At 38.5% G+C, this 14,591-nt stretch overlaps 1 protein-coding gene across 3 annotated transcripts in view; it reads left to right on the top strand.

Annotated features, from left to right (window-relative positions):
* Positions 1-14,591, top strand: part of SGCD (sarcoglycan delta) — a 434,648-nt gene that overhangs the window by 181,907 nt on the left and 238,150 nt on the right. The window lies entirely within an intron of this gene.

Below are 14,591 nucleotides of genomic sequence, written 5' to 3'. Positions count from 1 at the left end.
AAGCTTCATGCTTGTAGCAGGACAAAGATTTCAAGCCTTCTCTGTTAACCATTATTTCCTACCTAAGCTTTTTCTTTCATTCCTTCTTTTCTTTTTTATTGCTATAGCAGTGATTCCTACATACATATCTTGCCTTTATTCACCACTTTATTCCAAATTGTGTGGGGTTCTTTTAGTGGTTTTGTTTTTCAGTTGGTTGGTTTCATTTTTTATTTTTAGTTTTTATTTTTGTTTTTTGGTGGAGTGGTAGAGTTTGCTGGTTGAAAAGGATTATTAATGCTTTGCTCTGCCTTGGATTGATCCCCCTTCACCTGCGAGTAAGGCATAACGGGAAAGTTCCCCCAAAGCACTACTTGCATTGCGTGCATTGATTAGCATAATTATTGAAATTCAGCAACTTGGTGCATTGGCTGATTTTATCTGAATATTATACAAAGTCTTGAATTTTATTAAACTAGTACGACTGCTAAATTTTGAATAAGTTTACTCTCTTGTGTGCTTAGCAAAAGAGAGGGAATCAGGATGTTAAAACCACCAAAAATAGCAAATTAATTTAGCCATACAATGATTATTTATAAAATGTAACTGGAACCTATAGCACAATGTCTTGGGTACTTAAAGAATGCAGAGAATTGTAAACATATTTACTGTCATTGAGAAACCTATACCCTAGAAGGAGTAGTGAGGTGACCCTGTAACGTGGAGAGTCAGATGATAATTCTGCCTTGGACAGAATAGAGACAGTTTTAAGCATTTAAGAAATATCTGTTATATGCATTGCTCTTAATTTATATCTTGTTTTCCCCACCTGGCAATTTGGTTAGTTGTCATAGACTTATTTCTAGTTGAACTTTAGACTAATAGTCTTACCTGTATTCAACTTGTTTAACTCACTAGTTTAGTTTGGTCATTTCCTTCTATGGATGTTGGCATACCTTTTCCGTAAAGGGCCAGAAAGTAAATATTTTAGTTTTATTTTAAACTTTTTTTTTCTTTTTTACAGCTCTCAAAACTTAAATAGCATTCTTAGTTTGGGAGTCATACAAAAATAGGCCACAGGCTGTCATTCATCAACCCTTCTAATCTATATTAGGAATAATTCCATAAATATATAAATGCTCTTATTAGACTGAAAGTGGTAAAAGGTAGATTTTAAGAACATAAGAAGAACAGTTGATATGTGTTGAGTAAAACATCCTGAAATAAGTTTCCTTGGTATAGAATTAGTCATGTCAAGATATTAGGAAATGTGTTTTAGAAGACTTGAAAACAGGGTACTGGGTGCATCTGTTGGGTCTGTATGCAGGAATTGGATGTCTAGCAAATGTGTTAGCCAGCCTCTCTGGAAATTGACAGACAGCTGATCCTAACTGAGAGATATACCTGCTTGTAAGCTTAAAAAGTAACAGTACTTATGTTTATATTTAATTACTTACTTTAATACTGAAATATATGAGCTATCTGCAGTGCTTTCAAATCACTGTTTAAAGAAAATAAAAAGCCCTCAAATTCGCTATTTTCCGTTGTTTTTAATAACTTTTTTCAAAAATAGAAAAGTTTTATAGCCTTATATGTTTCTAATAACAAAAGAAGTGTCTTCTAACTGAAGGAAAAAAGACACACAGAGATGCATACATAATAAAATCCGTAAGTTATGTGAGCTCTACCTGAAACCTGTGCACAAATTCATTCACTCTTCTGCATCACACACCACACCTTAGGTCAAGCCACCATCCGTTCTCATCTGCACCACTGCAACAGTCTCTTCAATGTCTGCTGCCTTACCATTTTAGCTTCATTATACAAATTGTAGCCAAAGTGGTCTTCAAAATGTCAAATCGCTCCACCTCTTCACAAAGGATTTCCCACTGGTTTCCTGTTGTATCTGGAATACAGTCTAAAGTTCTCACTAAGGCCTATAAAATGCATTATTAGATGTTTTCATTGAGGGCTCCTTCTGTTCATCTTTGTATCAGCTCAGATGTCACCTGTTTAGAAAGACCTCCTTCACCCAATCAGTCCATCTAGCATAATAGCCGTATATAAAGAGCACATTGGTTTTTATTCCTTATAACTGTCATTCTTTCACATTCTTATGTTTATATGTTTGGAAGAGCAGGAGATTGTCTGGATTTTCCCCACTGTATTCCTCAGACCTCTTGCTGTACCTAGCACATATTATATGATCAGTAGATGTTTGAGAAACTGAACCAGTGAATCTCTGAAAATGAAAGTGTCTCTTAAGTCTATTCTGCAGAGGCAAGCACTGTTAACAATTTATTTGTTTTGGCCGGGCACGGTGGCTCACGCCTGTAATCCCAAAACTTTGGAAGTCTGAGGCGGGTGGATCAAGAGGTCAGCAGTTTGAGACCAGCCTGGCCAAGATGGTGCAACCCTGTCTCTACTAAAAATACAAAAATTAGCCAGGCACGGTGGTGGGCAACTGTAATCCCAGCTATTCCAGAGACTGAGGCAGGAGAATCACTTGAATACAGGAGATGGAGGTTGCAGTGAGCTGAGATCGTGCCACTGCACTCTGGCCTGGGCAACAGTGAGACTCTGTCTCAAAAAAAAAAAAAAAAGTAACAATTAACTGTTTTATCAAACGTTTTCCATGCATATGTATTTTTTAACAAAACCATACCTTGAATACTATTCTGTACTGATGCAATGATGGTCTCATAAGATTATAACACCATATGTATTTTTACTGTACTTTTTCTATGTTTAGATAGATACTTCCCGCTGTTCCGATTGCCTACAATATTCAGTGCAGGAACATGCCATACGGGTTTGTAGCCTAGGAGGAATAGGCTATGCCATACAGCCTGGGTGTGTAGTAGAGTACACCATCTAGGTTTGTGTAAGGACACTCTATGATGTTTGTGCAATGGCAAAATCACCTAATGACATGTTTCTCATAACGTATCCTCATCAAGTAATGCATGCCTATATTGTTTATTTTGTATATCGTACATTTAAAATTTTAACAGCTTTCCTGAAGTACACTTCTGATAAGCTACAATCTGATAAGTTCTAAAATATGTCTGTTCACATGAAACCACCACAATCGAGATAACGAATGTATCTGTCACAGCTGATAATTTCTCCTTGCTCCACTTTAATCCCCCCATCCTGCTGCATCCTTCCTACTTCCACACCCATGTGCATTTCCTAGAACTTTATATAAATGGAATCATATAGTAAGAGTATCTAAATAATGTTAATAATAAGTTGTCAGTTTATAAAGACCTTTTTTAAAACCATCTATTTAATGTCTAACTTAAGAATATGATTTTTTTTTTTTTCCTGCAATGGGGCTATGTCTTGATTTTCAGGGGAGAGATATTAGAAGTGGCCCGGTTCATAAACATTTAGTATTTCCCTTCTGGATAACATCAAAGCACAGAGAACAGAATAGAGAATAACATATTAGGCATAGCATTAAAGGAAGAGCTAGTCTTTCTTTGATGTGTCCACAAAAACTGAAATCAAGTATATTGGCATGAAAAGGTGAAAGAAAAAGATTTCTAAGATGATGATTTAGTCCACAGAGCTTGCCTGTCTTTAAGCACAGAAGTTATTGCCAGCTGAAAGAAACTGGGGTTCTGGTATTAAGGAAGGTGGGAGGAATGAGTGGTTGGCAGGCAACCAATATGATCTGCCACTTTTACTGAGTCATAACCTCACATGATGCTTATGAACCTCACATGTAGTTTTTAGCACCTTTCCATTCACCACTTTGTTATCTTCAGCTTACTGGTTGTTTTCTGATGTATCTGACTGTTGTCTGTAGACTACCTCTGGGGGCCTCTCATCTGCATAATTGTCTGCAGTGTCATTTTTATGTAGATCACAGCTGCTTCCATTTTATGCGGTATCGCCTTCTGCTTTTCCTATTGAAAAGAGGTCAGTGTCCAGTTGAGCAAGATTAGTCAACTACTCGAATTGAGGGCAACTAATGAAGCAACACTTGACTTCATTGTGGTTTTGTGTTTCACTGATCTGAGAGGAGCTGAGATTAGTTAAGCAATTCACACAGTGTTCAACACTGTATCTGATTTCATTGCTGAAGGTTGCAACCCTAGTAAAGTCACTACAAATTGATTAGTGTGATAGCAATCATTAGGAAGATAAATTAATGAGAAATGTTCATCTTTATAAAGATTTGCATCTGAGAGTTGAATGAAAGCCCCAGAACATTCTAGCTTTCAGCCACATGGATGTACAGCTTCTAAGTGGTAAAGTATCATGCTGTCCAGAAAAGAGATTGAGAGGGACACATGCTAAATTAAGTATTCAACCATGACATCCAAAGGCAGCGTGTCTTAGAAATACCACTTGAATGCATTAGCACAAAATTTGTAAAGTTAAGGGATTTAATGCTATACAACTCTATATTTGAATGCTATTTCAATGTAATTGGATATCTTTTTAATTGCTAAGTTTTGGGCAGGAACTAATAGATAGAACCAATGAATGAGTACTAAGGAAACCTTTATTGCTACTTTGTGAGTAAAGGTCTCCTTAGTATTCATTCTTTCTTAGACAAAGTTGTACATCCCTACTTCTTCAAAGAAGCTTTTTACCTCACATCTTATGGTGCTAGGATTAGATTATGCTTTTGCATAACTTAATGCGAACTAGCAAAGGAAAGGAAAATAGCATTTATTAAGCACCTATTATTGTTCCACACCTACAGCAATAGGAAAGCTGTATCATGAATTTATCTTCCTGTTCACCTCAAACTCCATTTGAGGGTGGGTATAGGGCTCCTAGCCCATTGCTGTATTGAATTTAGAAGTTCAGGAGAGGAGAGGGTAGAAAGAAAACTTGAATGGATCAGAAAAATTAACTTACATTAGGAGAATAAAGTGGAAAATTATTATGCAAATATTGAGAGTATTTATGTCTTTTAAAATATTTTATCCCATAAAAAATCTTGGCTATGCCTATCGTAAGATATTCTCATGTATGAAAACCAGCATTTAAAATTATAAAGTCATATATAAATGAGGATTTTAGAAGTTGCTTATACCAAGAGGCAGTGTGACAACATGGGTTTGAGCATGTGCTGTCTTGTTGGACTTGGGTGGCAACTAGTGCTACCATTTGTTCAGTGAGTAATCTTCAAACAATTGTTTAACCTTTCAAGTGCTTGTTTTCTTACCTGCACAACTGAGATATTAACACCTACATCATGTGTGGTCACAAATAAGTAAGATAATGTTTTTTAACTGTTAATACAGAACTTGACATAAAGTGAGGTCCAGAAATGGTAGCCGCTACCTTCACCTCCTTCTGACAATGATGATAATGATGATGATTTTCACATCATCATATAGTCCAGATTTCATCTGATGTTTGGACTTCCTCTGAATCAAATGGTCTTGCAACTTCTGCTTGGATATCTTCTTAATGACAGACTTACTACTCTCAAATAAAGCCCATTTTATATTCAGTAGCTTTTAGTTTAAAATTTTTCCTTTGCTGTGTTACCTTCTTCTAAAATTGGACTTTTCTCTCATTCTTCTTAAACATTTTTGCTGGATCTAGCATTCTTGGCACAGTCTTTCTGAAAAAAATAGCTTCATGATATATTTCAAGTACCTTAAAAATGTTTATACACTCTGATTCAGTAATGACGTTTTCACTCATTTTATAACATAGCAAAAGCAAAATAAAATATTTAAAGATTAAAACACACGTGAAGGGGTCAAGATGATTTATTAGAAGCAGCTGCAGATGGCCACTCCCACTGAGAAGAATGAAGACAGCGTGTGAATCCTGCACCTTCAGCTGAGGTATCCAGGTTCTCTCACTGGGACTGGTGAGGTGTTGGTGTGACCCACAGAGAGTGAGGATAAGCAGGGTGGAGTGATGGCCCATCTGGGAGCAGCACGGGCAATGGGGAGTTCCCGCCCCCAGCCAAAGGCGTGGTGAGCGATTGTGCTACCCTGCCAAGGAAACCAAGCTTTACCCACATATCTGTGCAACCCATGGATCAGAAGATACCCTTGTGAGCCCACACCAACAAGGTCTTTGGACCCAAGAACAGAGCTGTGCAGACTCTCAGCAGCTGCTTGAGTTGTGGCCATCAGGAGCATGCTGAAGACTGCCTGAGATGACCAAGTTTCCAGAGGGGAGGGGGAGCTGCCATCACTGTGCCCCAGTTGTTTTCCCCTGCTGGTGCCCTGGAGACTAGGTGGTTTGGACGGGAAAGAATTCCCCACAGCACAACACAGCAGCTGTAGCAGATTGTGGCCAGACTGCTTCTTTAGGTGGGACCTGGCTCCATCCCTCCTTACCAGGCAGGGCTTCCCTGTGGGAATTTCAGCAACTGCAGCCAGAGGTTTACAGATCGAACTCTAATCCACCTGGGATGGACCCCCAGGGAGAGAAGCAGCTATGGTCTCCAGGCTCAGTAGTTAGTCTTTCCTGCCTGCTGGCTCTGAGGAGGCCAGGCAGTCCAGACAAGGGGGATTCCCCTGAGCACAAAACACCTGCTCTGCCAAGAGGCAGCCAGAGTGCTTCATTAAGCAAGTGGCTGATCCCATGCCTTCTGACTAGGTGAGACCCCCCGACACACACACCCCCAGTAGGGGTTGCCAGATATTTTATGCAGGAGCATTCCAGCCAGCATCAGGTCACTACCCTTCTGGGACAGAGTTCCCAGAGAAAGGAGCAGGCAGCTGTCCTTGCTGTTCTGCAGACTCCACTGGTGACACTTCCAGGTGCAGGAAAGACCCAGGAGAATAGGGTCTCGAGTGGACCCCCAGCAAACTGCAGCAGCTGTACAGAAGAGAGGCCTGACTGTTAAAAGCAAACAGAAAGCAACAACAACATCAACAAAAAAATACCCACAAAACCCTATCCAAAGGTCAGCAGCCTCAAATACCAAAGGTAGATAAGCTCACAAAGATGAGGAAGAATCAGTGTAAAACGCTGAAAACTCAAAAGGCCAGAGTGCCTCATCTCCTCCAAGTGATTGCAGTACCTTTCCAGCAAGGGCATAGAACTGGGCTGAGGCTGAGATGAATGAACTGACTGACATAAGTAGGCTTCAGAAGGTGGGTAATAATGGGCTGGACGAGGTGGCTCATGCCTGTAATCCTAGCAATTTGGGAGGCCGAGGTGCATGAATCACCTGAGGTCAGGAGTTCGAGACCATCCTGGCCAACGTGGTGAAACCCCGCCTCTACTAAAAATACAAAAATTAGCCAGGCTTAGTGGCATGTGTCAGTAGTCCCAGCTACTTGGGGAGGCTGAGGCAGGACAATTGCTTGAACCTGGAAGGTGGAGGTTGCAGTAAGCCGAGATCACACCACTGTACTCTAGCCTGTGTGACAGAGCAAGGCTACATCTCAAGAAAAAAACAAAACAAAACAAAAAAAACAGGTGGGTAATAACGGACTTCTCTGAGCTAAAGAAGCATGTTCTAACCCAGTGCAAGGAAGCTAAGAACCATGATAAAACATTACAGAAGCTGTTAACCAGAATAACCACTTTAGAGAGGAACATAATTGACCTGATGGAGCTGAAAAACAATACAAGAACTTCACAATGCAGCCACAAGTATCAATAGTGAAACAGACTAAGTGGAGGAAAGAATCTCAGAGCTTGAAGACTATCTTACCGAAACAAGACAGGTCACAAGATTAGAGAAAAAAGAATGAAAAGGAATGAACAATGCTGCCATGAACTATAGGATTATGTAAAAAGAATGAACCTATGAATGATTGAAGTACCTGAAAGAGACAGGGAGAATGCAACCAAGTTGGAAAATGTACTTCAGAATATCATCCAGGAGAACTTCCCCAACCTAGCAAGATAGGCCAACATTCAAATTCAGGAAATCCAGAGAACCCCAGTAAGATATTCCATGAGAAGATCAACCCCAAGACACACAATCCTCAGATTTTCCAAAGTCAAAATGAAGAAAAAAATGTTTAGGGCAACCTGAAAGAAAGGTTCATGTCACCTAGCAAAAGAAGCCCATCAGACTAACAGCAGACCCCCCTCAGCAGAAACCCTACAAGCCAGAAGAGATTGGGGGCCAATTTTCGACAACTTAAAAAAATTTCCAACCCTGAATTTTATATCTAGCCAAACTAAACTTCCTAAGTGAAGGAGAAATAAAATCATTTTCAGACAAGCAGATGCTGAGGGAATTTGTTACTGCCAGTCCTGCCTTGCAAGAGCTCCTGAAGGAAGCACTAACTGTGGAAAGGAAAAACTGTTACAAGCCACTAAAAAAACACATTGAAGTACAAAGACCAATGGCATTATGAAGCAACTACACCAACAAGTCTGCAAAATAACCAGTTAGCATCATGATAACCGGATCAAATTCACACATAGCAATATTAACCCTAAATGTAAATGGGCTAATTGCCCCAATTAAAAGACACAGAATAGCAAGCTGGATAGAGTCAAGACCCATCAGTGTGCTGTATTCAAGAGACCCATCTTGTGCAAAGACACACAAAGGCTAAAAATAAAGCGATGGAGGAAAATTTACCAAGCAAATGGAAAAACAGAAAAAAGCAGGAGTCACAGTCCTAGTTTCTGACAAAACGGGCTTTAAACCAACAAAAATTTAAAAAGATGAAGGGTGTTACATAATGGTAAATGGTTCAATTCAACAATAAGAGCCAACTGTCCTAAATATATATGCACCCAAATACAGGAGCACCCAGATTCATAAAACAAGTTCTTAGAGACCTACAAAGAGACTTAGACTCCCACACAATAATAGTGCGAGACTTTCACTCCCACTGTCAATATTACACAGATCATCAACACGGAAAATTAACAAAGATATTTAGGACTTGAACTCAGCTCTCGATCAAGTGGGCCTGATAAATATCTCCATAACTCTCCAGCCACAAACAGCAGAATATACATTCTTCTTGGCACCATATGGCACTTACTGTAAAAGTGACCTAAAATTGATAAAATTCCAATTATGATTGGAAGTAAAACACTCCTCAGCAAATGCAAAAGAACTGAAATCATAACAGTCCCTCAGACCATAGCTCAATTACACTAGAACTCAAGATTAGGAAACTCACTAAAAACCACACAACTGCATGGAAATTGAACAACCTGTTCCCAAGTGACTCCTGGATAAATAATGAAATTAAGTCAGAAATCAAGTTCTTTGAAACTAATAAGAAAAAAGGGACAATGTACCAGAATCTCTGGGATGCAGTTAAAGCAGTGTTAAGAGGGAAATTTATAGCACTAAGTGTCTGCATCAGAAAGCTAGAAAGATCTCAAATGAACATCCTAACATCACAACTAAAAGAACTAGAGAACCAAAAGCAAACAAACCCCTAAGCTAGCAGACAAGAAGTTACCAAAATCAGAGCAGAACTGAAGGAGTTGGAGGCACAAAAAAAAAAAAAAAAAAAAAAAAAATTCAAAAAATCAAATCTAGGAGCTGGTTTTTTGAAAAAAAAAATTAATAAAATAGACAACTAGCTAGACTAATAAGAAAAGAGAAGAATCAGATAGACACAATAAAAAATGATAAAGGGCATATTATCACTGACCCCACAGAAATAAAAACAGCCATCAGAGAATACTATGAACACCTCTATGCGTATAAACCAGAAAATCTAAAAGAAATTGATAAATTCCTGGACACATACACCCTCCCCAGACTGAACAAGGAAAAAGTTGATTCCCTGAATAGACCATTCATGAGTTCTGAAATTGAGGCAGTAAAAGCCTCCCAACAACAACAACAACAACAACAAAAAAAAGACAACAACAACAAGAAAACAACAAAAAAAGAAAAAGCCCAGGACCAGATTTACAGCTGAATTCTACCAGAGGTACAAAGAGAAGCTGGTACCATTTCTTTTGAAACTATTCTGAACAATTGAAAAGGAGGGATTCCTCCCTAACTCATTTTATGAAGCCAGTATAATTCTGATACAAAAACCTAGGAGAGATACAACAAAAAAAGCAAACTTCAGGCCAATATTCCTGATGAACATTGCTGCAAAAATCCTCAGTAAAATACTGGCAAAATGAATTCAGCAGCACATCCAAAAGCTTATCCACTATAATGAAGTCTGTTTCATCTCTGGAAAGCAGGGCTGGTTCAACATATGCAATTAAAAAAATATAATTACATAAGCTGAACTAAAGACAAAAACCACATGATTATCTCAATAGACTCAGAAAAGGCCTTCAATAAAATTCAACTTTCCTTCCTGTTACAAACTCCCAATAAATGATGTATTGAATAAACATTCCTCAAATTAACAGGTGCCATCTATAACACATCTTCAGCCAATATTATATTGAATGGGAAAAGCTGGAAGAATTTCCTTTTGAAAACTGGCAGAGGACAAGGATGCCCTCTCTCACCACTCCTATTCAACATAGTATTGGAAATTCTGGCCAGGGCAGTCCAGCAAGAGAAAGAAATAAAGCATATTCAAATAGGAAGAGAGGAAGTCAACTAACTTTGTTTGCAGATGATATGATCCTATATCTAGAAAACCCTATCATCTCAGCTCAAAAGCTTCTTAAGCTGATAAGCAACTTCAGGAAAGTCTCAAGATACAAAATCAATGTGCAAAAATCATGAGCATTCCTATACACCAACAACGGAAAAGTGGAGAGCCAAATCATGAATGAACTCCCATTCACAATTGCTACAAAGAGAATAAAATACCTAGGAATACAGCTAACAAGAAAATGGAAGGATCTCCTCAGGAGAGTTACAAACCACTGCTTGAAGAAATCAGAGAGGACACAAACAAATGGAAAAACATTCCATGCTTATGAATAGGAAGAATCAATATTGTGAAAATGTCCACACTGCCCAAAGTAATTTATAGACCAAGTGCTATTCCCATTAAACTACCATTGACGTTAGTCACAGAAGTAGAGAAAACTATTTTAAAATTCACATGGAACCAAAAAAGAGCCCAAATTACCAAGACAATCCTAAGTGGAAAGAACAAAGCTGGAGGCATCCTGCTACCCAACTTCAAACTATACTACAAGGCTACACTCACCAAAACAGCATTGCAGTGGTTCAAGAACAGATACATAGACCAATGGAACAGAATACAGAACTTACAAATAAGACCACACAGCCGGGTGAGGTAGCTCATGCCTGTAATCCCAGCACTTTGGGAGGACGAGGAGGGCGTATCACGAGGTCAGGAGATTGAGACGGTCCTGGCTAACATGGTGAAACCCCATCTCTACTAAAAATAAAAAAAAAAAATGGCTGGGTGTGCTGCTGGGTGCCTGTAGTCCCAGCTACTTGGGAGGCTGAGGCAGGAGAATGGCATGAATCCAGGAGGTGGATATTGCAGTGAGTTGAGATTGTGCCACTGCACACCAGCCTGAGTGACAGAGCGAGACTCCGTCTCAAAAAAAAAAAAAAAAAAGACCACACATCTACAACCATCTGATCTTCAACAAACCTGACAAAAACAAGCAATGGGGAAAGTATTCCCTATTTAATAAAATGGGAGCTGGGAGAACTGGCTAGCCATATGCAGAAAATTGAAATTGGACCCCTTCCTTACACCATACACAAAAATCAACTTAAGGTGGATTAAAGACTTAAATGTAAAACCCAAAACCACAAAAACTGTAGAAGAAAATCTAGGTAATACCATTCAGGACATAGGCATGGGCAAAGATTTCGTAATGAAAATGCCAAAAGCAATTGCAACAAGAGCAAAAATTGACCAATGGGACCTAATTAAACTAAAGAGCTTCTGCACAGCAAAAGAAACTATCATCGGAGCAAACAGACAGCCTACAAAATGGGAGAAAATTTTTGCAATCTATCCATCTGAGAAAGGTCTAATATTCAGAGTCTACAAGGAACTTAAACAAATTTACAAGAAAAAAATGCATTATAAAGTGGGCAAAGGACACGAACAGACAGTTCTCAAAAGAAGGATATATTTCGCCAACAAATGTATAAAAAAAAGCTCAGTATCACTGATCATTAGAGAAATGCAAATCAAATCCACAATGAGATACCACCTCACGCCAGTCAAAATGGCTATTATTAAAGTCAAGAAACAACAGATGCTAGTGAGGCTGTGGAGAAATAGGAATGCTTTTACACTGTTGGTGGGAATATAAATTAGTTTAACCATTGTGAAAGACAGTGTGGTGATTCCTCAAAGACCTAGAACTAAAAATACCATTTGTGCCAGCAATCCCATTACTGGGTGTATACCTAAAGGAATATAGATCATTCCATTATAAAGATACATATATGTGTATGTTCATTGCAGCACTATTTACAATATCAAAGACATGGAATCAACCCAAATGCCCATCAGTGGTAGACTGGATAAAGAAAATGTGGCACATATAAGCCATGGAATACTATGCAGCCATAAAAAAGATGAGTGCATGTCCTTCGGAGGGACATAGATGAAGCTGGAAACCATCATTCTCAGCAAACTATCACAAGGACAGAAAACCAACCACCGCATGTTCTCACTTGTGTGGGAGTTGAACAATAAGAACACTTAGACACTGGGCAGGGAACATCACACACCAGGGCCTGTCAGGGGGTGGGGGGCTGAGGGAGAGATAGCATTAGGAGAAATACCTAATGTCAATGATGAGTTGATGGGTGCAGCAAATCAACATGGCACATGTATACCTATGTATCAAACTTGCACGTTATGCACATGTACCCTAGAACTTAAAGTATAATAATAAAAGATACTAAAAAAGAAAATGTGGTACATACACACCATGAAGTACTATGCAGCCATAAAAAGGAATGAGATCATGTCCTTTTCAGGGACACAGATGGATCTGGAAGCCATTATCCTCAGCAAACTAATACAGGAAAGAAAACCAAACATCGCATGTTCTCACTTACAGATGGGAGCTGAACAGTGAGAACATACGGACACGGGGAGGGGAACAACACACACGGGTGCCTGTTGGTGGGGAGTCAGAAGGAAGGAGAGCATCAGGAAAAACAGTTAATGCATGCTGGGCTTTAAACCTAGGTGACGGGTTGATAGGTACAGCCAACCACCATGGTACACATTTACCTACGTAACAAACCTGTACCTTCTGTACATGTACCCCAGAACTTAAAAGACAACCCCATCCCCCTGCCATACACACACACATCAGTGCTGTACAAAATCCTGTGTAAATGTTGGTTCTTATTAAAGTCTAAATTCCACATATAAAATGGGGCATGAGGGTATCCAAGTTTGTCAATATTTATCAAAGTTGAGAAATATCTGTACACTTTTTGAAACCCTAAGCCAGTCATCCTCAACATGAATTGTTATTTTTGGATCTATCATTTCTTTATTTAATGAAGAGGGAGATTTGTAAAAATCCATTTTGATTTTAGCATGATGTCAATTGAGATTTATTCCATCATCCTAATTACCAAGACATATCTAGGCTGAATGTTAAAAGCACCCAATAATTTAGTTAGACCAATTACTTCATTTACTGGTTGGGGCACGAAGTCTCAGAAAGAAAGCAGGATTTACCAAATTATACCCAGCTAAATTTAGAACTAAAATCCAGAATGGCAGTATTCTTCCCTGTGACCAAACTGACTGTTAAGTGGTAATTTTTTAATGATACCATGTTTAGTGTGACAAGTGGTTACACGTGGCAATTTCCCTCTCATGAGGAATAACTTTGAAATGCATGTTGAACTCATGAGAAGATTCATAAGCACTATGAGAAGGAAACTGGAAACAACAGTGGATAATGCAACTGAACTGAGCTTAATTATGGATGATCTAATCACTGGGATGATATTGTATACTTAATATATTTCTCGTTAAGAGTTAAGTGAAATAATTTTAGTGACCTGCCTTAGAAAGTACTAAGTGAGCTTGTGACAGAAGTTACTAACTGAATCCAGGTCACAGATGTAGTCTATTTATCTCACACGGTATTTTTCTTTTAATATGTGTGCTTCTCATATTTACAAATCTGAGAATTTCACATTTAAAAAAAATCTACATTTTCGGATTCTTATGAAGGAACAAAAATATGGTAGAGTGATTTGATATTCTTACGGGGTAGAGCTCAGGGGCAGCCTCACATTTTGTAAACTTCATACTTTATATGAGACATTTGTTCTTCAGTTTGGCATAGTCTCACCACTCACTATTGTGTCACACCCAGTTGCTTAACTCATTTATACTACGGACCTCTAAAGTACCTTGCAGGTTCAGTCCCTGGTTTATGGTGTTGTGACTGTACAATACGTTTTTACTTAATGTCCTCAGTAGGTTCTTAGAAACTGCAACTTTAAGTAGAACAGCATATATTAGGTCCTTGCGAAACATTGTTTTGTCCAGAGTCATTTTGTTATAACATTGGTGAGAAAAAAAATGCTTTTGTTACATGTTATTTCACTTAAAGTGGCAGTTTCCAAGAACCTATGGATGATGGTAAGTGAGGTCTTACCATATATATATATATATGTAGTAATATATATAGTTAAATATAAAACTATAGTTTATGTAGGTCTTACTATATATATAGGTCTTACTATATATAGAGTAATATATATAGTTATATATAAAATTATAATTCAT

The sequence above is a fragment of the Symphalangus syndactylus genome, chromosome 7 (genome assembly GCF_028878055.3).
Source record: "Symphalangus syndactylus isolate Jambi chromosome 7, NHGRI_mSymSyn1-v2.1_pri, whole genome shotgun sequence".
Lineage (NCBI taxonomy): Eukaryota > Metazoa > Chordata > Mammalia > Primates > Hylobatidae > Symphalangus > Symphalangus syndactylus.
The sequence above is the reverse complement of the archived record's forward strand: the minus strand, read 5'-3'. Positions and strand labels throughout refer to the sequence as shown.